Here is a 25,948-nt window from a genome sequence, read left to right on the forward strand (position 1 = left end):
GTGAGTTGTGGAGGCCAACACCAGCGACAGAACTGCCATTTTAAAGATGCCATTTGTCGAAGGTGTGACAAGAAAGGGCACCTAGCACAAGTTTGTCGAGCTACTCAACCATGCCGCCAAAAATTCAGGACTGAATTCAAACCGGCCTATCAGAAAAACCCCAATTCTGCGAGACAGCCAGCGATTGGGCCATTCAAAAAAGGCGCGAAGTCAAACCACACAACTGTACGAGTGGGCCACACCTCAACATGACTAGAGAAAAAGATATTCACAAGGACCTGCATAGAAGGAGTATCGGACAATCAGAAGCGTATACTTCCTGAGCCACTGCGGACCAGAAGTCGCCGATACCGCCAAATCGCTGTTGGAACCAACGCCCATCCAGGAGAACACCTGTTGCGCACCCTTTCCATCGGGGCCAATGACTCGCCCCCAACAGTCAGCCACAGCTGCAGCTGACTGTACCGGGGTGCCGGCATCCACAGCCACTCCATCTTGGAGGGATTGAGCTTGAGCCTGTTTCTCCCCATCCAGACCCGTACGGCTTCCAGACATCAGGACAGCACTTCGACCGCTTCTTTGGGGTGGCCTGGGGTGGAAAAGTACAGCTGCGTGTCATCGGCGTACAGTTGGTACCTCACCCCAAAACCACTGATGATTTCACCCAGCAGCTTCATATAGATGTTGAACAAGAGAGGCGAGAGAATCGACCCCTGCATGGCTCGCTTCGAGTGCTTCCTCGAGGCGAACGAACTGCGAAGAGTATCGGACAATCAGAAGCGCGTATACTTCCTGAGCCACTGCGGACCAGAAGTCGTCGATACCGCCAAATCGCTGTTGGAACCAACGCCCATCCAGTCGGTGCCGTGGCCCGTGCTCCAGACAACGCTCTGAGCGCACTACGTCCCTGTGCCATCAAAGTTCATGCAAAGGTTTGAACTGAGGCAGAAAGTTCAACGCGAGGGTGAATCTATCAGCGTTTATATGGCCGCCTTGAGAAAAGCTGCGACTCACTGTGAATATAGGGATTTGGAGGACACCCTATTAGAACAACTCATTTGTGGGGTCAGGGACATCCAACTACAGAGGCGACTACTCTCAAAAAGGAACCTGACCCTAATGATAGTCCTGGATGAGGCTAGGGCACACGAGATGTCCACCAAAGTGGCTGAAACCTTGCAAAAGCCAAACGCGCCAAATTCCTCAGCGAAAGCAACCAGTCCACAGCGAGGAGATCCAGGTGGAATGGGAAGGTGAAAGCGAGGAAGAGGTTTTCCAAACCGGAAAACTGGAGAGAAGCGACCGTGACGAGTGTGTGAGTTGTGGAGGCCAACACCAGCGACAGAACTGCCATTTTAAAGATGCCATTTGTCGAAGGTGTGACAAGAAAGGGCACCTAGCACAAGTTTGTCGAGCTACTCAACCATGCCGCCAAAAATTCAGGACTGAATTCAAACCGGCCTATCAGAAAAACCCCAATTCTGCGAGACAGCCAGCGATTGGGCCATTCAAAAAAGGCGCGAAGTCAAACCACACAACTGTACGAGTGGGCCACACCTCAACATGACTAGAGAAAAAGATATTCACAAGGACCTGCATAGAAGGAGTATCATGTAAAATGGAAGTGGATACCGGATCATCAATTACAATTATGTCCTGGGACACCATCACCAAGAATCTCCCAAGAATCGCAAAGCGCCAACTGCAGCCTCAGAAGCTAAGAGTACAAGACTACCAGGGAAACCGGATCCCTGTCCGAGGCACCACCACGGTTCGAGTTAGGTATGGATGATTCAACAAATCTCTACCAATCACCATAGTCGATGGAAACCTGCCCAGCTTGCTGAGTCTCGATTGGTTCCGGGCCCTTGGAATGGGCATCACCGGAGTTCACAGCGTCGGCGGCGACCTAAAGGAGGAGCTGCTGCAGGAATTTGAGGACGTCTTCCAGGACAGCCTGGGCAAGTATGTGGGGACTCCCATTTCGTTTAATTTAGACCCACATGTAGCCCCGATTAGACTGAAGGCGAGGAGGGTTCAGTTTGCCCTAAAGCCCAAAATTGATAGAGAGCTAGACAAATTAGTCAATCAGGGCATCCTAGTCCCAGTTGACCATGCAAAGTGGGAGACACCAATAGTGACCCCAGTCAAGCCAGACGGATCTGTCTGTATTTGTGCTGGTTACAAAGCAACGCTTAACAAAGCATTGCAGAAGAGTGCATACCCAGTCCCCATCGTTCAACATCTGCTACACTCATTAGGACCGGGACAAATCTTTGCCAAACTTGATTTAGCTCAGGCTTATCAACAGTTGCCTGTTGACCACGAAACAGCCGAAGCACAAACAATTGTCACACATAGGGGCACTTTTAAATGCACCCGACTCCAATTTGGGGTTAGTGTAGCCCCTGGGTTATTTCAAAACCTAATGGAACGGCTTCTGCAGGGTCTACCTGGAGTAGTCTCCTATTTTGACGATGTATTGGTATCAGCCAGAGATTTAGGGGAATTAAGAGACAAATTGCGAAGGGTTCTGGAAATTTTTAGAGCTGCGGGACTTAAGGTCAAGCTTAACAAATGTCAAATCGGAGTGGAATCCGTTGAATTTTTGGGATATCGTATAGATAAGGAAGGCATCCATCCAACAGAAAGCAAGGTGCGAGCGATAAGGAAGGCTCCACCTCCAAAAAACAAAGCAGAGTTACAAGTATTTTTGGGACTCTTAAACTTCTATGCATGCTAAATCTAGGAGACTTAGGGGATTTTTAACTAATTGTTTTAATAGATTTTTTAAGGGGAGTTTTAATGGGGATTTTAAGGGTTGGGAGGGGGGGGAGGGTTGAGATGGGTGGAAAACCCACCGGGAGGGGAGGGGAGGTTAGGGGCGGGCGTTGGGGGTAGCCCGTCGGGTGGGGAGCCAGTCCTCGCGCGTGCTCGTGACGGCCCTTTAATGGGTTCGGAGGTTAAGGGGGGAGATTGCGTTCCTGTTGGTGAGGGTGGTCTGATTTGCACGGTAAGTGGGAGGGGCAGATATGGCAGAAGGGGCGGATCATATCGTTCTGGGGGGGCGCGCGTTCGATGTCTGCAGGCGATCGCGCGCCCTGATCCCCCGTCCTTTTCCCATTCCCCGGATGGTCAAGACCCTCAGAGCCTGGGCCTTCGGCTCATGTTATGCAACGCACGGTCCATAGTTAATAAGGCCCCACTGATACACGATCTTATTCAGGGGGGCGCCGCGGACCTTATAGGCGTTACGGAAACCTGGCTAGGCACGGAAGGGGGCGTGCCCCTTGTTGAGATGTGCCCGCCGGGTTTCCGTGCATTCCATCAGCCGAGGGCTCAGGGTAGGGGTGGGGGGGTGGCGGTTGTGATTAGAGAGAGCCTAGAGCCGAGGGAGACCACTGTACCTCAGATTGCCGGGTGCGAATCTCTCTTTGTGAGATGGGGTCATAGGTGTCAGATGGGCTTGCTGATCACGTACCTGGCTCCTTGCTGCGTGACAGCTGCCCTGCCCGAGCTCCTGGAGGTGCTGGCTGGGGTGGCAGTTGAGACCCCCAGACTTTTAGTCATGGGGGACTTTAACTTGCCATCTTCCGGCCCGTCATCGACAGCGGCTCGGGAGTTCACGGCTTCCATGACGGCCTTGGACCTGACCCAGGTAATTGATGGCCCTACTCACATTGGGGGTGGCACTCTGGACCTGATTTTTCTCTCTGGTCAGTGGTTGAGAGATCTGGACTTAAAGGAAATAGTCACTGAACCTTTGTCATGGTCAGATCACTCTCTTCTTTGCCTGGACTTTCTGACCGCCATTCACCACCGCAGGAAGATGGAGCCGATACGTTGGTTCCGTCCCAGGCGCCTGATGGACCCGGATGGGTTCCGGACGGAGCTTGGGCCATTTCCTGAGGGTCTGGCTCACGGCTTGGTTGAGGAACTTGTTGCGGCCTGGGAACGGGCCGCGGCGGGGGCCTTAGACCGAGTCGTGCCTTTGCGGCCTCTGACCCGGCGCAGGGCCCAACCGGCTCCTTGGTTCTCCGAGGAGCTGAGGGGGATGAAGCGCCGGAGAAGACGCCTAGAGAGTTCCTGGAGGTCTAGCCGTTCGGAAGCTGATTGGACACTAGTGAAGTCCTATACTAGGACTTACCTAGTGGCATTGAGGGAAGCGAGGCGTAGCTACGCCTCCTCCCTCATTGCATCGGCAGATAACCGCCCGGCCGCCCTGTTTCGGGTGACTCGCTCCCTCCTTCATCAGGGGGAGCGGGATGACCCGTTGCAGGGATGGGCTGAGGAGTTTAACGGTTATCTATACGATAAAATCGTTCAGCTTCGGGATGGTCTGGACCAAGATTGCGGTGATGCGGGTGAGACGCTCGAGGGTGGTCTTGGCGACATTATTTGGGATGAGTTTGACCCTGTGGCTCCCGAGGACATGGACAGGTTGCTGGGTAGGTTGAATGCCACCACGTGTTTACTGGACCCGTGCCCCTCCTGGCTGGTGCTGGCCACTCGGGAGGTGACACGAGGCTGACTCCAGGCAATTACGATCGCTTCTTTGGTGGAGGGTGTCTTCCCGGCCGCCTTGAAAGAGGCGGTGGTGAGGCCCCTCCTTAAGAAGCCTTCCCTGGACCCGGCTGTTTTAGGTAATTATCGTCCGGTCTCCAACCTTCGCTTTGCGGCGAAGGTTGTAGAGAGTATAGTGGCATATCAGCTTCCCTTGCACCTGGATGAAACTGTCTATCTAGACCCGTTCCAGTCCGGTTTCCGACCCGGTTACAGCACGGAGACGGCTTTGGTCGCGTTGGTAGATGATCTCTGGAGGGCCAGGGATAGGGGTTGTTCCTCTGCCCTGGTCCTATTAGACCTCTCAGCGGCTTTCGATACCATCGACCATGGTATCCTGCTGCGCGGTTGGGGGATTGGGAGTGGGAGGCACCATTTATCGGTGGTTCTCCTCCTATCTCTCCGACCGGTCGCAGTCGGTGTTGACAGGGGGGCAGAGGTCGTCCCCGAGGCGCCTCACTTGTGGGGTGCCGCAGGGGGCGATTCTCTCGCCCCCTCTGTTTAACATCTACATGAAACCGCTGGGTGGGGTCATCAGTGGGTTCGGTGTGGAGTATCAGCTGTATGCGGATGATACTCAGCTGTATTTTCACACCGAACCACCCCAACAAAGCTATCGAAGTGCTGTCCCGGTGTCTGGAGGCCGTACGGGTCTGGATGGGGAGAAACAGGCTCAAGCTCAATCCCGCCAAGACAGAGTGGCTGTGGATGCCGGCATCCCGATACAGTCAGCTAAATCCGCGGCTGAACATCGGTGGCGAGTCATTGGCCCCGATGGAGAGGGTCCGCAACTTAGGCGTCCTCCTGGATGAACGGCTGTCTCTAGAAGAGCATTTGACGGCCGTCTCCAGGAGAGCGTTCTACCAGGTTCGCCTGGTACGCCAGTTGCGCCCCTTTCTGGACCGGGATGCCCTATCCACGGTTACTCACGCACTCGTGACGTCTCGCCTGGATTACTGCAATGCTCTCTACATGGGGCTCCCCTTGAGGGGCATCCGGAGGCTACAGTTAGTCCAGAATGCAGCTGCGCGGGTGATAGATGGAGCCCCTCGTGGCTCCCATATGACACCTATCCTGCGCAGACTGCACTGGCTTCCTGTGGCCTTCCGGGTGCGCTTCAAGGTTTTGGTGACCACCTTTAAAGCGCTCCATGGCATTGGGCCGGGTTATTTACGGGACCGCCTACTGCGACCGAATACCTCCCACCGTCCCGTGCGCTCTCACAGAGAGGGTCTCCTCAGGGTGCCGTCAGCGAGGCAATGTCGTCTGGCGACGCCCAGGGGAAGGGCCTTCTCTGTGGGGGCTCCCACCCTCTGGAACGATCTACCCCCCGGACTTCGTCAGCTTTCGGACCTTCGGACCTTCCGCCGCAGGCTTAAAACATACTTATTTAATTGTGCAGGACTGAGCTAGATTTTAAATTTTGGGTTTTAAATTGGGTTTTATTTCTATTTTTAATTGGACGGGCTTTAGAATAAGTTTTTTAAATGTTTTATATTGTATTTATATTCTATTTATCTGTTTTTAGTGCCTGTAAACCGCCCTGAGTCCCTTGGGAGATAGGGCGGTATATAAATACGATTAAATAAAATAAATAAAAAAATAAATCTATACGATAAAATCGTTCAGCTTCGGGATGGTCTGGACCAAAATTGCGGTGACGTGGGTGAGACGGCTGAGGGTGGTCTTGGTGACATTTTATGGGATGAGTTTGACCCTGTGGCTCCCGAGGACATGGACAGGTTGCTGGGTAGGTTGAATGCCACCACGTGTTTACTGGACCCGTGCCCCTCCTGGTTGGTGCTGGCCACTCAGGAGGTGACACGAGGCTGGCTCCAGGCAATTACGAGCGCTTCCTTGGTGGAGGGAGTCTTCCCGACCGCCTTGAAAGAGGCGGTGGTGAGACCCCTCCTCAAGAAGCCTTTCCTGGACCCGGCTGTTTTAGGTAATTATCGTCCGGTCTCCAACCTTCGCTTTGCGGCGAAGGTTGTAGAGAGTATGGTGGCATATCAGTTTCCCTTACACCTGGATGAAACTGTCTATCTAGACCCGTTCCAGTCCGGCTTCCGGCCTGGTTACAGCACTGAGACGGCTTTGGTCGCGTTGGTGGATGATCTCTGGAGGGCCAGGGATAGGGGATGTTCCTCTGCCCTGGTCCTATTAGACCTCTCAGCGGCTTTTGATACCATCGACCATGGTATCCTGCTGCGCCGGTTGGGGGGATTGGGAGTGGGAGGCACCCTTTATCGGTGGTTCTCCTCCTATCTCTCCGATCGGTCACAGACGGTGTTGACAGGGGGGCAGAGGTCGGCTCCGAGGCGCCTCACTTGTGGGGTGCCGCAGGGGTCGATCCTCTCGCCCCTTTTGTTCAACATCTATATGAAGCCGCTGGGTGAGATCATCAGTGGCTTCGGTGTGAGGTACCAGCTGTACGCTGATGACACCCAGCTGTACTTTTCCACACCGGGCCACCCCAACGAAGCTATCGAAGTGTTGTCCCGGTGCTTGGAGGCCGTACGGATCTGGATGGGGAGAAACAGGCTCAAGCTCAATCCCTCCAAGACAGAGTAGCTGTGGATGCCGGCATCCCAGTACAGTCAGCTGAGTCCTCGGCTGACTGTTGGGGGCGAGTCATTGGCCCCGATGGAAGGGGTGCACAACTTGGGCGTCCTCCTGGATGAACGGCTGTCTTTTGACGATCATTTGATGGCCGTCTCCAGGAGAGCTTTCTACCAGGTTCGCCTGGTGCGCCAGTTGCGCCCCTTTCTAGACCGGGATGCCCTATGCACGGTCACTCACGCCCTCATGACATCTCGCCTGGATTACTGCAATGCTCTCTACATGGGGCTCCCCTTGAAGGGCATCCGGAGGCTGCAGTTAGTTCAGAATGCGGCTGCGCGGGTTATAGAGGGAGCCCCTCGTGGCTCCCGTATGACACCAATCCTGCGCAGACTGCACTGGCTACCTGTGGCCTTCCGGGTGCGCTTCAAGGTTTTGGTAACCACCTTCAAAGCGCTCCATGGCATAGGGCCGGGTTATCTACGGGACCGCCTACTGCTACCGAATACCTCTCACCGACCCGTGCGCTCTCACAGAGAGGGACTCCTCAGGGTGCCGTCAGCTAGGCAGTGTCGTCTGCCGACGCCCAGGGGAAGGGCCTTCTCTGCGGGGGCTCCCACCCTCTGGAATGAACTTCCCCCAGGACTCCGTCAACTTCCGGACCTCCGAACCTTCCGTCGCGAGCTCAAGACACATTTATTCATCTGTGCAGGACTGGCTTAGATTTTAAATTTATAGGGGTTTTAAATTGGTTTTAATATTTATATTTATATTTTTTAATAATTTGGCATTAGAATAAGTTTTTTAATGATTGTCTTAATTTGTATATAAATGTTTTATGTGCCTGTGAACCGCCCTGAGTCCTTCGGGAGATAGGGCGGTATACAAATATGAATAATAAATAAATAAATAAATATGCAGTCTTTTTAAAAGATAAGGCAACCGTGGCTGAACCACTACACAAACTGCTAGCAAAAAACTCTGTGTGGACTTGGGGCAGGACTGAAGCAGCAGCTTTTGAAGCTGTTAAGAAGCTGTTGTCTAGCGACAGCCTACTAATACAATATAATGGAACTTTGCCCCTATTATTGGTATGCGATGCTTCACCCTATGGAGTAGGGGCTGTCCTCAGCCACAAGTTACCGAACAGGACAGAAGCTCCAATTGCTTATTTTTCCCACACTTTATCGAGAGCAGAAAGGAACTATAGTCAACTAGATCGAGAAGCATTAGCAATAGTCTCGGGCGTGAAAAAATTTCACGAATATTTGTTTGGGAGGCGGTTTGAAATCATTACGGACCATAGACCACTGTTGGGTTTCTTGGCGGGGGACCATCCGACACCAATTGCATTGTCTCCCAGACTGACCCGTTGGACTATATTCCTGGCAGCATATTCTTACCATCTGACTCACCGGCCTGGCAAAGACTTGGGACATGCAGACGCTTTAAGCAGATGTCCTTTGCCAGACACAATTCAAGACCCAACCCCGGGAACGCTGATTTTATTAATTGATTCTTTGGACTCTGGCCCTGTCACGTCTGCCGAAGTGGCTAAGGCATCTTACAGAGACATTATTGTCTGTACGGTAATTGGCTGGGTGCAGAGGGGATAGCCCGTTGCACCGGGTGAAAAGTTTAAGTAATTTACAAAAAAGCTTTCGGAATTGTCTGTGCAAGGGGGTTGCTTGTTATGGGGGGATAGAGTGGTTATTCTGTTACAGTTACGAGAATATGTTTTAGAATTGTTACATGTGGGACATCCCGGAATTGTTAGAATGAAAAGTCTAGCAAGGAGCTATGTGTGGTGGCCACAGATGGACAAAGACATTAGCGACCGGGTAGGAAAATGCCAAGCTTGCCAAGAATCAAGACCGTTACCCCCTACAGCCCCAGTAAGGGAGTGGGAAAAGCCCCAGGGACCTTGGTCAAGAATCCACATAGATTTTGCAGGGCCCTTTCATGGGCAAACCTTCTTGATTGTTGTAGATGCCTACTCAAAGTGGTTGGAGATAATCTTAATGAAAACCACGACAGCAGAAGCCGTAATTAGAGTTTTACGGCGACTATTTGTGACACACGGGTTGCCAGACACTCTAGTGTCAGACAATGGGCCGCAATTCACGGCCACTCAATTCGAGGGGTACTTGGCCGAGGTGGGCATCCGCCATGCCCTCTCGGCGCCCTTCCACCCAGCTACCAATGGCCTTGCAGAATGTTTTGTGCGCAGTGCCAAGGAGGCATTGTCAAGAATTAGCCCAGGAGATTGGCAAACCAAAATTGACACCTTCCTGGCAGTGCAACATGGGAAACCCTGCATAGCCACCGGCCGCAGCCCAGTGGAACTATTAATGGGGAGGAGGCTCCGGTGCCCCTTAGACAGACTAAATCCAACATACTCCCCTGATCAGTATCCAGCAACAAGGGACAAAACCAGAATATTGGCCAAAGGTGACCTTGTGTGGGCACCCAACTACAGCGAGGGTCCCTCGTGGTTGGGGGGAATGATTCTAGGGATAACAGGCCCCAAATCATATTTAGTGGACATGGGGGATGGCAGAGTTTGGAAACGCCACATAGATCAGTTACGAAAAAGAATACAAACAGATCTAGAAACCAAACAACCAGGCCCTGACTACCAAATATTTGAACCAACAGCTAGCTCAAACCCGAGGCGATCGGAGGACTTATCTGAAAATGAAGAACGCCACACGTTTCCTCCAGAAGACAGCAGGGACGACTCTGCTAATAATCCAGGGCCGGAGGGCCAAAGGGAGGAGCTGGGAGGAACAGATAGTCCCTCTGACCAGCTCGACTCCCTTCCAGGGAATGAATTGGCAGGTCAGAAAGAGTTAGGAGATGCCCTGTCTACCTGCGTGACTACGTGTGCAAATAATATGTAAATAGTTGGCTAAGTGTTTTCTGGGAGGGGAGGAGTGTAATGTATTTGAATTTTTGGAGGGAAATTTGGGCAGGAAAATGCACGTTCCTGATTGGCTGGTGCCTCAGCCAAAACACTATATAAAGAGAAATGTTTGCCTATTGTTTTTGCTGGGTTCTCAAAATAAACCAAAGAGCTGTTGTCACTAAGATCGTCTCCTGCCTCTTCATTGCCCAAACTTAACAGCGTTCCCCAAGGCAGCGTTCTTGGACCAACGCTCTTCATACTATACATAAATGATCTCTGTGATCTTATCTCAAGTTATTGTGTTCTCTTTGCTGACGATGTCAAATTATTTAACACCACTAACAATACTTCTACCTTTCAAAAAAACCTCAGCTTTGAATCTGATTGGTCTAAAACTTGGCAACTTCAAATCTCAACCAGCAAATGCTCAGTCTTACATATTGGGAAAAAGAACCCTAACAATAAGTACAAGCTTGATGGACATTACCTTATAGATGACCCCCACCCTGTTAAAGACCTTGGAGTTTTCATATCAAATGACCTAAGTGCCAAAGCCCACTGCAACTACATAGCAAAAAAGGCTCTAAGAGTTGTAAACCTAATTTTACAGAGCTTCTTTTCCAAAAACTCTACACTACTAACCAGAGCATACAAAACATTTGCTAGACCTATTCTTGAATACAGCTCACCTGTCTGGAACCCATACCACATCTCAGACATTAATACAATCGAACGTGTCCAGAAATATTTTACAAGAAGAGTTCTCCGCTCCTCTGAAAGCAACAAAATACCTTATAACACCAGACTTGAAATCCTGGGATTAGAAAACTTAGAACTCTGCCGACTCCGACATGACCTGTGTTTAACACACATAATCATCTATTGCAATATCCTTCCTGTAAAAGACTATTTCAGCTTCAATCCCAATAATACAAAAGCAAACAATAGATTCAAACTTAATGTCAACCGCTTCAAACTTGATTCCAGAAAATATGACTTCTGTAACAGAGTTGTTAATGCTTGGAACTCACTACCTGACTCTGTAGTCTCAACTCAAAATCCCAAAAACTTCAACCAAAAACTGTCTACTACTGACCTCACCCCATTCCTAAGAGGACTATAAGGGACGTGCATAAGAGCACAAAAGTGCCTACTGTTCCTGTCCTATTGTTCCCTTTCATTATATCTAATTAATATAGTTGATGCATACTTTTGCTCATATATATGTTCTTTTCTTTTATGATGTGTTGTTGTTTTATGTCGATGTTTATGTATACTGTTGTGACAAAAATAAATTAAAAAAAATAAAATCATGATTTTCCAAACCATAATGGCTGGGTTGACACAATTTTATTATCCTGTTCTACCAATAACTTTATAGTTTAGCATTTTGCATGGATCAAATCACTGTTAGTTAAAGTGATACAAGAATAGGCAAAAGCTTTGGGTCAACTTGGCTAGATACGGATTTTTACTTAAATTACGGATAAGGTTCAGATGCATTAATATCAATTGATGTTTTGCCACTGATCTCTGTTTGAAATTAAGTTCACCTTTGACATATATACTTTTGGAAAAACTACCAGAGTATTTAGAGATCTATTTGAAATTAAATATTTCAGTGTTTTCCTGATTTCTGTCTTCAGTACAAACATCAGATTACTTACCTTAAAAATTGTTTATAAATGTAGTCCAAATATATCATATTAAGCTTTTATTTATTTTTAGTTAATTCTAAAGTAGAATATTTTAGAAAGTTGACTTATTTTACTACAGTGCTATCTTTACATTATGCTAACTAATTGTGAATAGGCTTATTTATTAAACACTTGACAAGTTAATCTAACTTAGACATAGGCACTTTGTTCATCCAAAACAATTCTTCCCACCACTACATACATCTGCAAATATATTTAGAATTGTATACTTTAGCAGGCGTATTAACTTGGGTAGTGAATAAGGAAGATGACATTGATGGAAATGTGTAAAAACTTTCATGGTTATTTTTTAAATTCAGAATAATGAAATAACATTCAGAAGAGGCTCAAGCAGATGCCACCTTAATTCATATATCCTTAGGGATGTAGATATTGCTGCTAATATAATAATTTTTGTCAGTGTTTGTAATGCTGAAGAAAATGACTGAAAGTGAGTGAAAATTGGCTTCTTTAACATTCTTATTTTGGGCTGCTCCAGAGAACTGATAATGAGACACCATTATATTTATTTATTTATTTATTTATTTTATTCAATTTTTATACCGCCCTTCTCCCGAAGGACTCAGGGTGGTGTACAGCCAAGTAAAAAATCACAATATCAATATTAAAAGAAATTAAAACAAGCATATTATAAAATGGCCAGATTTAAAACGAATTAAAATATTAAAATATAAATAACCCAATAAAATTTTAACCCAATAAAATTTTAGGCCAGTCCCGCTTGAATAAATAAGTGCGTTTTCAGCTCACGGCGAAAGGTCCGAAGATCAGGTACTTGACGTAAACCAGGGGGAAGCTCATTCCAGAGCGTGGGAGCTCCCACAGAGAAGGCCCTGCCCCTGGGGGCCGCCAGCCGACATTGTTTGGCGGACGGCACCCTGAGAAGGCCCTCTCTGTGAGAGCGTACGGGTCGGTGGGAGGCGAACGGTAACAGCAGACGGTCCCGTAAGTACCCGGGTCCTAAGCCATGGAGCGCTTTAAAGGTGGTGACCAAAATCTTAAAGCGCACCCGGAAGACCACAGGAAGCCAGTGCAGACTGCGCAGGAGTGGTGTTACATGGGAGCAACGAGTTGCTCCCACTATTACCCGCGCAGCTGCATTCTGGACTAACTGCAGCCTCCGGGTGCACTTCAAGGGCAGCCCCATGTAGAGAGCATTGCAATAATCCAGGCGGGAAGTTACGAGGGCATGAGTGACCGTGCATAAGGCATCCCGGTCAAGGAAGGGGCGCAACTGGCGCACCAAGCGAACTTGGTGGAAGGCCCTCTTGGAGACGGCCGCCAAATGATCGTCAAACGACAGCCGCCCATCCAAGAGGACACCCAAGTTGCGCACCCTCTCCGTTGGGGCCAATAACCGCTTCACAGCCAGCTGCAGCTGCAGCTGACTGAACCGGGGTGCCGGCATCCACAGCCACTCCGTCTTGGAGGGATTGAGCTTGAGTCTGTTTCTCCCCATCCAGACCCGTACGGCTTCCAAACACCGGGACAGCACTTCGACAGCTTCGTTGGGGTGGTCCGGGGTGGAAAAGTACAGCTGCGTATCGTCAACGTACAGATGATAACTCACCCCAAAACCACTGATGACCTCGCCCAGCGGCTTCATGTAGATGTTGAACAGGAGGGGCGATAGAATCGACCCCTGGGGCACCCCACAAGTGAGGCGCCTCGCGGTCGACCTCTGCCCCCCTGTCAACACCGTCTGCGACCGGTCGGAGAGATAGGAGGAGAACCACCGATAAACGGTGCCTCCCACTCCCAATCCCTCCAACCGGCGCAGCAGGATACCATGATCGATGGTATCGAAAGCCGCTGAGAGATCTAGTAGGACCAAGGCAGAGGAACACCCCCTGTCCCTGGCCCTCCAGAGGTCATCCACCAACGCGACCAAAGCTGTCTCCGTGCTGTGACCGGACCGGAAGCCGGACTGGAACGGGTCTAGATAGACGGCTTCATCCAGGTACTGGGGAAGCTGCCACGCAACCACACTCTCTACAACCTTCACCACAAAGCGAAGGTTGGAGACTGGACGATAGTTACCCAAAATAGCTGGGTCCAGGGAAGGCTTCTTGAGGAGGGGTCTCACCACCGCCTCTTTCAAGGCGGCGGGGAAAACCCCTTCCAACAATGAAGCATTTATAATTCCCTGGAGCCAGCCTCGTGTCACTTCCTGAGTAGCCAGCACCAGCCAGGAAGGACACGGGTCCAGTAAACATGTGGTCGCATGTAACCTTCCCAGCAACCTGTCCACGTCCTCGAGAGCCACAGACTCAAACTCATCCCAAACTACCTCAACAAGACGTGCCTCCTCCATCCCATCTGGACCATTGCAATTTTGGTCTAAACTATCCCGAAGCTGAACGATTTTATCGTATAGATAACCGTTAAACTCCTCAGCCCGTCCCTGCAGGGGGTCATCCCGCCCCTCCTGGCGAAGGAGGGAACGGGTCACCCGGAACAGGGCGGCTGGGCGGTTATCTGCCGATGCAATGAGGGAGGAAACGTAGGAACGCTTCGTCTCCCTCATTGCCACTAGATAGGTCTTAGTAAAAGACATATCAAGATTGCAAGGAAAGGTATGGTAAGGTAAGGTAAGGTAAGGTAAGGTAAGGTAAGGGGGAAAGAGAGAGAGAGAGGGAGGAAGGAAGGAAGGAAGGAAGGAAGGAAGGAAGGAAGGAAGGAAGGAAGGAAGGAAGATGGAAGAAAGAAAGAAAGAAAGAAAGAAAGAAAGAAAGAAAGAAAGAAAGAAAGAAAGAAAGAAAGAAAGAAAGAAATCAAATTAACATTTATTAGAGCAGTAGGTGAACTGGTGACAAAAATGAAAATATTAAATAAAAGGATCCATAAATGACTCAATTACTGTATAATAAAAGGATTAAACAAGCAATACCACAGAGTTGAATAAATTTATTAAATCAAAATAATCAGAAAAAAACATAGTCAAATTCAAATTTGGTAAATATATTAAATTCAAAAATCTTGCTGGCCCCATTGCTAGAATAAGCAAATTGAAGCTATTTAAATATTTGATCATTTTATACTTCCAACTTCAGCGAGAGCATTCCCACTTACAGGATATGGTTTCAGGTTCAACTGCTAAAAGTATAAGCAAAATTAAAGAAAGACATTATGAAGAGTAAAAAGTTTTGTTCTAGTTAAGGAAATTCAAAGAAAATGGTGCTTTTTCATCTCTGAAGCCTAGTTTTGAAGGCATTGAGCAACATGTTCCATAACTTCAAAGTCCTTCGGGAGAAGGGAGGTATACAAATTAAAATATTATTATTATTATTATTATTATTATTATTATTATTATTATTATTATTATTATTATTATTATTATTATTATTATTATTATTAAAGAATAATAATAACAATTTTCCCATTTCTGTATCAGAATTTTTATTATAGTCTTACATGAACTATTGGTTAATTTAGATCCACTTAATGCTTTATGTAAAATCTGAGATGCTGATTTAACACCATAAACAGATTTTCAGCATTCCATAACTACAGTATTCTTCTTTCATTCATTTACAACTTTTAGTATTTTTAATTATCCCTTTATCAACTTATATCTACTCCTCTTCACTTGCATAAGCCCAGTTTCTATTTTTTATACCCTCCCTGATTTTCCATGATTTCTATACTTTGACTCTATGGATTATTTCCATTTTTAATGTATTTTATTTATTTCTTCATTTATTTATATTCCACCTTTACTATTTTTACAAATAATTCAAAGTAGGAATATATCCAACACACCTTCCTCCTCCTATTTTCCCCACAACAATTACCTGTGAGGTGAGTCAGAGGGAGTTTAGCCTGACTAGGTAGCTCAAGTGGCTAAAACATTGAGCTTGTTGATCAGAAAGGTTGGCAGTTCGGCTGTTGAAGATGTTACCTAGCCTGGTAACAAAACGTTTGAAACCAACCCACAAGCTCCTGACTAGGTGCCTGACTAAGTGACTCAGTGGCTAAGACACTCAGAAAGGTCAGGAATTTCGTGGTTTGAATCTTTAGTACAGGTCTCTTGCGTGAGCAGGGGGTTGGACTAGATGACCTCCTAGGTCCCTTCCAACTCTGTTACTGTTACAGAGTAACTGGCCAAAGTCACCCAGTTGGCATTCATGGCTAAGGCAGAATTTGAACTATAATGTCTTGCTTTCTGGCCAGATGCCTTAACCACTAGACCAAATTGACTCTCATATATAATCAAACAACTTCCTATCTTATTATAGTTATAGGGGCTGTAGTTCTCATTGTATTGTGTTGTAAGTATATAAAATATGTATTATGTTGTATTGTTATACCCTTTCTTCCATGGTTTATTTCATATGCTGTTTACCAATCCTTGTGCAGAGAACCGAACCTGAAGAAAATTTGTTGTCTGTCATATCTACATTCTGGGTTGTTGCTTGATAGTGGTACTGTGTTCTGTTTTGGGATGAACCAAACTTGTTAAACAAAATCACTATTTAATTTTCCAACTTTGTTGTCCTTCATTTAATCTGTTTGTTTATTTATTTATTTATTTATTTATTTATTTATTTATTTATTTATTTATTTATTTATTTATTTATTTATATTGATTGGCTGCCCAGTTCCAATGGACTCAGAGAGGTGTACATTACAAAACTGTAAACATAAAAGAAAACATAAAAACAACTAAAATCATTAATTTAAATGAGCAGCACAAACAACAGTAGCCTAATATCAACCAAACAAAACAGGGGCCATTAAAACAAATAATAAGCATCAACCTCAGGAATGGGACCAAAGTCGGGTTTTCAAAGTTTCTGGAAACCCGGAAGACACAGTTTCATGTTTTTCAATGTTGCCAACAAACAGGAAACTATCTACCAACCATAATACTGCTGTGATTGGAGGATAGTTGTGACAGACCTAAGTGTTTAGCAAGCTTCAGAACGTAGCTCTTTCCCAAGTCTGTCAAAAAGTGAATCTGTCGATGGAGAGGACCAAGCACTTCCCATTAAGTGGACAAGGCTCTTCAGGTTATTCACCAAATAACTCACTCTAGCTTAAGTATTTGCTCTCTGGTTCTTCTACTGGACAACTGATCAGAGATAAAACTGTATACAACAAAGCAATGAAACCTGGCTATGCACCCTTCACTACACAGATCAGGTGTCATATGGGCTTGTAGATGGTCCATGGTGGTGGGATCTCTCTGATAAAAAGGGAGAATATTTACTTGCTTTACTGACCAGCATACCCACTTCTTGGATCAGATGTTGGGCAGGTCTGTAGAATAGTAACCACGACAATATTTTGTGTTGAGCAAGTTAATACAAATTAAAATAACAAATATATATACATTATGCCTCCTTTGGTCACTGGGTCCTGCAGATAACAGTGGAGAGTCCTGAACCTTTCCCATGAAGATATCTGAGAGCTTTACCAGGGCATTTTATAAATAAGAACCACTGGACACAAAACACTTTTTTATGACAAATTCCTAAATAGTATACAAAAAATGGAAGAAAAAAACAATAACCATGGGAATAAAAGCAAATACTCATACATTCTATTTGTTGGAGTTCAGGGGGCAATTGCCAGGTAACAGATGACAAAGCTGGGAAATGGGGCTAATAATTTTGAGGAGAGAGGAGAAAATCAAAAATGAACTGGACAGCTTTCAGCAGTTGGCTAAAATAAATAGGATGGAATTTTACAGGGATGAATGTAAAGTTCTGCAGGAGGGTTGAGAAATGGAAGTCAGAAGTATAAATTGGGGAAAACCTGGCTTGACAGTAGTACATGTGAATGTTTTTATGGCCCCCGGGTTAGATTTGAGCTAGCAATGTGTTGAAGCAGTTAAAAATATAAATGCCTCATTAGGAGCATAGATCATGGGAAGTAATTGTCCCACTCTACCCTGGCCTCATTAGACCCCACTTAGAATACTAGGTTCAATTATAGGCACTCCAGTTCAAACAGGGCATTGATAAACTGGAATAAATTCAGAGGGAGGCGATCAAGAGGGTGAAGGATCTGGAAACTCAGATCTATGAGAAACAAATAAAGGTTTAGCTTGCAGAAGAGAGGATGGAGGGGAGACAGGATAGCAATTCTGAAATATCCGAAGAGCTGCCGCAAGAAAGAGGAACTAAGTAGGTTTACACAAAGAGAGACCACAACCAAAACCTCAAGGCCTCACAGGTTTCAGCAATAGGTACAGAAGAACATTCTAAACGTTAGACTTGTTAGTCAGTGGAACAGTCCCATAAAATTCACTGGAAGTCTGCAAACTGATGGTTTTCTAATGGAGATGCCCTAGTGGATTCTATAATTGGCAGAAGATGGGACTATATCACTGCAGCTCTGAGAAAGCGAGAAAATAATGGCAGCTTCTTGCCCTGGCTTCTTAAATACAAAGGCTGCATGAAAAAGAAACCTTGTGGATCGAAATGTATTTTGTCAAGTATTTAAACATTTTATCTCATGTTCTACTTATTTCTTATTTCTCAAGTTCATGACTGAAAAACAATAGAAGGAAGAAAACACCACACCCAGTAACTGAATTTACTTTTTGAATCCACTCTCTGAGTTACATCTATTGTAACCTCAATACTGTCACCCATTGTCCAAATGTATCTTCTTCACAATAAAGCTATTAATCATATAAACAACTTTAAAATACACATAGTTTATAAAACTCATTTTTGTGAACTACCATTTTTGTTCTGACAAACCTCCATTTTATAGACTGGTGTTCATTTAAGATTTGCCAGTTAAATAGATGTTTTACTGAAAATTATACCATGTATATAGATTATGCAATGATGCAAATCATAAAACTTGACACAAAATATGTACATTCAGATTTAATGCACATTTAGATTGAATGGACATTCCCTTCTCCAAACTGTTCATTAAATTGAGGTTTTATTGTTCAGCATGTGGTTTTGAATCTTGCTTCTTATATATTTTAGAGAAAAGCTTCTAGTTTGCAGTTTATGCTTTCTGGGATGCCATATAGGGTGTTCATGCTTAAGTGATGCATTATATATAAAGCATCAAAAGGAGAATATTTTCAAGTATGATCATTTATTTGCTTATTTAGAAAATTTATAGGTCATCCATCTTACCTCAAGATAATTCTTTTTGAACTAAGTAAGATACTAGCTAGCAATGTGATGTAGCAGTTAAAAAGATAAATGCATTAACAGATCATGTCCCAATCTACCCTGATTATATGATCAATGTCAATATATTCCCACTAGAATATAATCCTAATTATGCTATACTGATATACTTGGGTTCATGCAGATCACGCAGGCAGAAAAGATTTCAGCCTACACAGACAATGAATTTCACAGAAGGTACAAACAAGTTGGTTCCCAAAATAAATGCCAATTCTTTTATTAAGTGGCTGATGTAGTGGTAGAAAAATATCAAGAGGTATGAGAAGAGTGCCAGTATGGGATAGTCAAGCCTAGATAGTTAATGGTAGATCGGTGTATGGATATTTCTGTTAATGGAGCTGCATTAACTATAAAGTCCAATTTAATCCCATGAAGAATTTAAAGTTATATATTTGTTATTATTAGACAAATAGTGACCAATTCACTTTCAAGATTTGAGCTCAACAAACTCTTTATCAACTAGAAGCATTCTAGTAGATAGCGTTAGAAAAGTAAAATGAGATTATAAAAGTATTCTTTCTTCCTCATTTTCAACATTGCAGAATAGTCTCAATACTGATTTCTCACACATAGTTGTAAGATTCAGCAAGGTGATGTTTTTTTTCAAACTTCATTACAAACATTGTTCCACTTCCTTTGTTAATTTCTTCTCTGAGTTACTTCAGGGAGGTGGTTTATCTCTGTCAAAAAGAAGGTGTTCTCTGAGATTCTGATAAGTGATAAGATCACTTGCAATGATACCTTGCTTAATTGGTTCCAGAAGGCACAACAAGTACTAAAAAGGATGAATAGCAAACAAATGATGTGACTTATCATATGACCCTTTATTTTGATCAGGAAGGACCTTCCCAGCATGGCCAACTTCCTGTCCTTCCTCTGCGGCTCACCTCTGCTTCTTTTTGCAAGATGTCAAGTACCAAAGCTGAGTCCCAGAACAATATTGTCACATCAAAATGTGTTGAGTACCAAATTTGACACATTTGGAAGCAGTTGAGTACCTAGGTATCACTGTATGTTGTGTAGATTGAACAAGGCTTTGAAAGTAGCATTGACTATATGAAGGGAAAACATTCTCAAAGACCTGGAAACATATGGATCAATTAACCTGCAGAATAGACCTCCCACATTAAAAGTGATGGGGGATTGATGAATGCCATTTTATTTTTTATTTTTTTTGTTCAAAAAAGTTTTATTTTGACATTCTTATCCAATAACATATCCAATAACATATTTAATGTACCATCATATACAATTAATCGGATCTGCCCGGTCACCACCCCCTTCCTTTTCCTTTTCCTTTCCTTCTCTACCTTCTTCTACTTTCCATAACCATCCTCCCCCTCTCTTATCTACATCCTCTCCTCTTTCCTCCCTACTCCTTTCTTCTCCCTCTTCCCCTCTTCCTTCCTTTCCTCCTCCTCCTCTTCTCTTTCCTCCTTCTCTCTTCTACTTCCTTCTTTCCCATCATTCTAAAGTAGTAGCCAGGCAGGTCCGATCTTACATTAATTATACATCTTCAATCATCTTTGTACATTAACTATCAATCCATTTTCTACCCCCCCCCCCTCCCCTTCCCCTCCTCCCCCCACCCCCCAGGACTTCCGAGAACCGAATACAGGGTATAAAACTAACAACAAATATTAAAATCTAACACAAATCATAATCCATAGTCATTCCTTAAAACCTCCATTCCCCTTCCAAAGACAAAGAAGATACTTTTCTTCCAATCCATTATATATCAGACCATTCCACTCCTAGAGTTCTCAGAAATTTCCGATTGAGTTAGTGTTTATTCTTGAATAAAGTACATAGTTTTTAATATCCAACCTTCATCAATCAATATCAAAACAACGTTCCATCTTCCAATATTCACCAAGGGTTCTTCTAAAATGTCTTTCTTCCCTAAGCAGTCTCTCAAAAATAATTCATATTTCCAACTTAGTTTCTTTATTTATTTATTGAATTTATTTATTGAATCTTTAATTTTTCTGTCCAACCTTCAAGGGTAAGCAATACTCCATCTTTTCACATCTTTAACATTTATATATACGACAAATAATATTACAAATATCCAAACTATCAATTGTAGTAGTTAAAATCTTCACTTTACCTTACTTATATCAAATAACATTATTAAAATTACACCTATAACTTATCCAAAATATATCTATTATAACAATTACATTCTAATTAACATTACATCCATCTCTTAAATATAATATTTAATCCAAATTCCTAAATTTTACTATCTATCCTCCAAAATTAAACAATATTCCATCTTCCTATTCCTTTATACCTTAAATATATCAAATAGTACCCCTAAAATTACACATTTATATCCACAATAAATCATTTACAAAATTAACCATAATCATATATAATAAAGTTAAACATTCTCCTCCTTCTTCTGTCTTACACATTTTCAACCATCTATTCACCATTCAACTTAACATCTGTTAACAAAGAATTCCCAATCTTTAATACATTAGTATAAAAATCTCGTGCTTTACAAATTGTGTTGAGAAAATACTTTCTTCCTTTATAATTCAGTGTTAAACCAGCTGGAACCTCCCATCTAAAATATATCTGATGTTTCTTAAGCTCATCCACCAGAAAGGCAAATTCTTTTCTCTTTCTTAACATTTTAGGAGGAATTTCCTTCATCATTATTATATCTTGTCCTAATATTTGAAATTTATTTTTATAAAATGCTCAAAATTCCATACCTAATCCTCTTATTTGTAAAATAAATAACCACATCTCTCGGTAAACACTTCTGCCTTGCCCACCAAGAATTAACACGATAAATTTTTTCAATATTAACTTCAAAATCTTCTGGTTCCATTCCTCTATCTGAGCAAAGGCCTGAATAAAAATCTCTTTCAAATTTTCTTCCTTACACTCTCTTATTCCTCTCACCCTTATAGCATATTCCATTAATTTATATTGTAATATAACCCTTTCTTCCTCTGCCTTATCAGCCTTAACCTGAATATCATCTATTTTATTTTCTAAATTCAAATTAATTTGAACTTCATCTATTTTCCTTTGCAAATCTGAATTAATTTGGTTAAATTCATTCAGTCTTTCTTCTGTCTGTGTACTAGATAACAATAATGGGGTAATTGATTCCTTTAATTTTTCATCTCCTACTCTGCTCTTCCACCAAATCTTTAAAATCTAGTATTTCTTTCTCTATTTCATTAAATTTTGATCTATTTCTGAAAGATGAGCCCATAAGCTCCTGTAAAAATTCCTTAGACTTTCTTTAATATCCTCTCAATTTCCATTACCTGAAGTGAAGAAATTTCCAATATTTTAGAAGTGGTTAAATCTCTTTGCTTAAAAGCCATTTTTAAACTAAGTAATATCAAGAAGAAGAAAAAAAAAGGGGGGGGGATAAAAAGAAAAAAAACCAATAAATTTTTCTTCTTAAACACTGTAAGAAAAAGATAATAAAAAAAAGAATAGATTTTTTAAAAAAGAATTCCATTAAAAAAAAAATCTTGTTATTTTCTTCTTAAAGGTTCCACGCCAGCAATTGTAATCAGCATTTCCTTAGCTTTCACTTTCAAAACACAAAACGCCATCTTTCTTCATCTCCACTCTTAAATAAAAATAACTTCTCTGTCAGGGAGTTAAAATCATCTTACAAACAAATGCCAGCCCTCCTGCTTTCGGCTCTTTCCGTGTTGACAATTTATCAATAATCCTCTTCAGTCACGGAGATGGACGTTTTGCTCTGCTTTTGCAGAGGCGTTCTGGATTCTGGAGCTTTTTTTGAGCTATAGAAGGAGCGTTCCCATCAAACCACCAGAAATCATTCTGGGGCTTTTCTTGGGGGCTCAACTTCAGCTCAAATGCTCATCATCCCCCTCCTTGCCCGAGGGTAGAGATTTACGAGCTGTTGACAGCAGATTAACGCTGTCTAAACAGCTCTCACAGAATCACAAAGAACGGGCGGACTGAGATTGTCCGCCATTTAGCGCAGCGGAGCCACCCGGAACCTGAATGCAATTTTATTTGATGATGGTAAAAGACACATGTTAAATTCATCCTGTTTAAGTCACCATTTTCCTGTATAACACAACAAATTACAAGACTTTCTATGTCTGCTTTGTCAGTGACAAGTTGAGACAGTCCCATAATGTCGATGGATTATTTGAATTATGTGTTTGCCAAATAAAGTAGCCTCAGCATGGATCCTAAAACTCCTTTATATAAGACAATGACAACTAACCCAGGATTCAAGACCAATATTATACCTACCAACCCACAGTAGTATAAGATTGAGAGGAGGGTTGGTGCTGATACACTTATTCTGATTTTCCAATGCAAAATACAAATATTCTAAATTGGTACTCTGACAGACTAGACCTGTAGAGATTGACAGAATCACTATATATTTGGAATACCCAAAATGATGTACAAGAACAACAGAATGTAAGATAGCACTTTATTTGGTGTTATTAAAGAATGAATCTGATGACTCCACTCTTTATGATAAGGGGACAGTGTGTTTATAGGTGAACAGTTGTAGATTCACTTTGTGTCCATCTTGGTTAAAGAGTCTGCTAACCTTAGACTGTTTTCTACCAGCCTTTTCCCCAAACATACCTCTTGCTAGGATGTTGTTGGCTGGTTGCTAGGCTTTGCCTAGCCTTATAATATTTTTCCAATAAATATATCTCCTTTCTATTGTAGCTGTAAAACCTGCTTCACTGATTTTTGCATAAATTATATTCCCATCCATTCTCACACATACAGAAAATGCTTCATTAGGTATCTCCAGCTTTTTGTTCTGTTTATTTTTTTAAAAAGGTTTTTTTTTTAATTAAAAAAAGTATAGCATGGTACAAAGTGGAGGATTCACTTCTACTATTTGATTCCAGAAATGACTTTGACTCTTAAACATTCTTAGAAAATAAAAATGGTGGCTCCTGGAAATATTTCTTTGACAATGTGTCCACTTCTGCAGGGGAAAAAAAATGAAAATTAGGCCTTTAGGTCCAAAAACAGCACTAGGACCATCTAGAAGAAGAAAGGCAAAATTCACCACTGTACCATCCAGTTTATTATTATGGTAACCATTTTGTGAGAATACCAGGCTATCCCATTCAAAATGCCCTTGCTGGCTTAAGGAAGTTCAGAATCCCTGTAACTTACCTTAAAAATTCTGCTTCTTATTCCCAACACTCTACTGATACAATATATATCACCCCAAGAGTCCTGGTGAAGCTGTTCTCCATCTTTTTTCCATGTCTTAGAAGCAAATATCAAAAGAGCACCCAGACTTATTTTAGACATACTCCACAGTTAATGGCAACTTCACAATATTCAGGTTCGTTGGTAGAGCAACCAAAGAACACCTGGTTGGATAGAGAAGAAACTGCAATATAAGAAAATATGGCATCAGATTTTATTTTTTCCCATTGCACAAGGGCGTTCTCTCTTTTTTTGCTAAATTTGTATATCTTTGTGGTTTTATTCAGTCTTCCATGACACCTCTTGGGTCAACTCCCTGTGATTGTTTTATTTTGACTATGAAGGGATTTAATGCATGTTCTAAAGTCCCTAAAAGAAAACATATCAAAATTATTTTTAAAAACTCCAGAAAGAAGAAGTAAGTACTTCCTTTGCTCACATTGTATGTTTCTTTATTCTGCCTGAAAAAGAATATTGAGTAAGAATGAAAGTCTCAGCCTCAGATAGTCTACACATAAAACTGTTAAGGTGTAATTTGCAAAAAGCAGATTTATCTAACTGAAATCTCTTGGTTGTCTGGCTGGTTAATCAGGAAAGAGATTGAAGTACAATTAACTTATTGGTGCATCTGTGGGTTGTTGGTGTTTTTTTTGTTCTTTGTCATTGTTATCATCATTTTTTGTTTGTTTTTAGCCAGCTAATAACCCATAAAAGAGATAACTGGTGATACTTTTTGGCCACTTAAAGCTCAAGTTTTTGCTAAAGGCTTGGTGAGAATCAACTTATATAATTGAATTATATAATATAATCAAAAGATTGATCCTATCCTTTAGATAGTTTCAAAATATCCAGATCTGTTTGGCAGGATTTAACATCGCAAAAGTTTTCATTTTCTTTCAGCAAAGGTTGTTCTTCTATGAACTTCTTATTTTTTTCTTGTGGTTGCTGTTTCTACCAATTTGTAATCATTAATGTAACAAGCTTTAATTGGCTTAGACCAGCCTTGGGTTATTTTGAAAAAAGAAAAGAGTCATGATGACTGTTTTCTAGTTCTTTGGCACTAATTTGAAAGATAAATTACATATTTTGCTAGGAAATTAGCAATTTCTTATCTGAGATTTTAAAGAAGAATGATACCAATATATAGACAAGGAAGAAAGATTCATAAAGAGATCACTTCCGCATTGCAGTCAAAGCTACCAGTTTCCTATGCTGATCCTGATAGTTTCTTAAGACAACTTCAAAAATTATGATCCGAGTTTTACTGGATCCTTCCCTTCCCTTCCCTTCCCTTCCCTTCCCTTCCCTTCTTTCCTCTTCTCTCCTCCCTTCCCCCCCTCTCGTTCCATTTTCTTTTCTAAGGAACAGATTGCTCTTTTTATTTGGAACGACATATATGATATATGATACATATCATAGAAACAATGCAGCACTGGACTGTTTTGCAACTTAAAGTTTTATGAAAGAATATTCCCTTTCATTTAGTGATCACAATCTGTTCTAGCAACTTTATTGTTAAGTGAAATTGTCACTAAGCAAATACGTGAATAAGAGAGAAAGAGATATGCTTCAAAGATCACTGGCTGCTGTTGTCAGATAGTTCCGTTGTACAGTGTCTTGACCTAAACCACTTTTCCCTCCACTTCCAGGGCAGACAGATAGTTTAAATAAGATATCTCTTCTTGAGCTGCTTTTCTCTGCAGCGTAGCCCAGTCAGACTTCCGAGTAACTAGACAGGAAATAGGATAACTTTATTGAAAGGCTACCTTAATAGAATCTTGCAAGTCTGAAAGTATCAATCTTGTGCCATCTCTTTTTACTAATCTGGC

The sequence above is a fragment of the Ahaetulla prasina genome, chromosome 5, assembly GCF_028640845.1.
Source record: "Ahaetulla prasina isolate Xishuangbanna chromosome 5, ASM2864084v1, whole genome shotgun sequence".
NCBI lineage: Eukaryota > Metazoa > Chordata > Lepidosauria > Squamata > Colubridae > Ahaetulla > Ahaetulla prasina.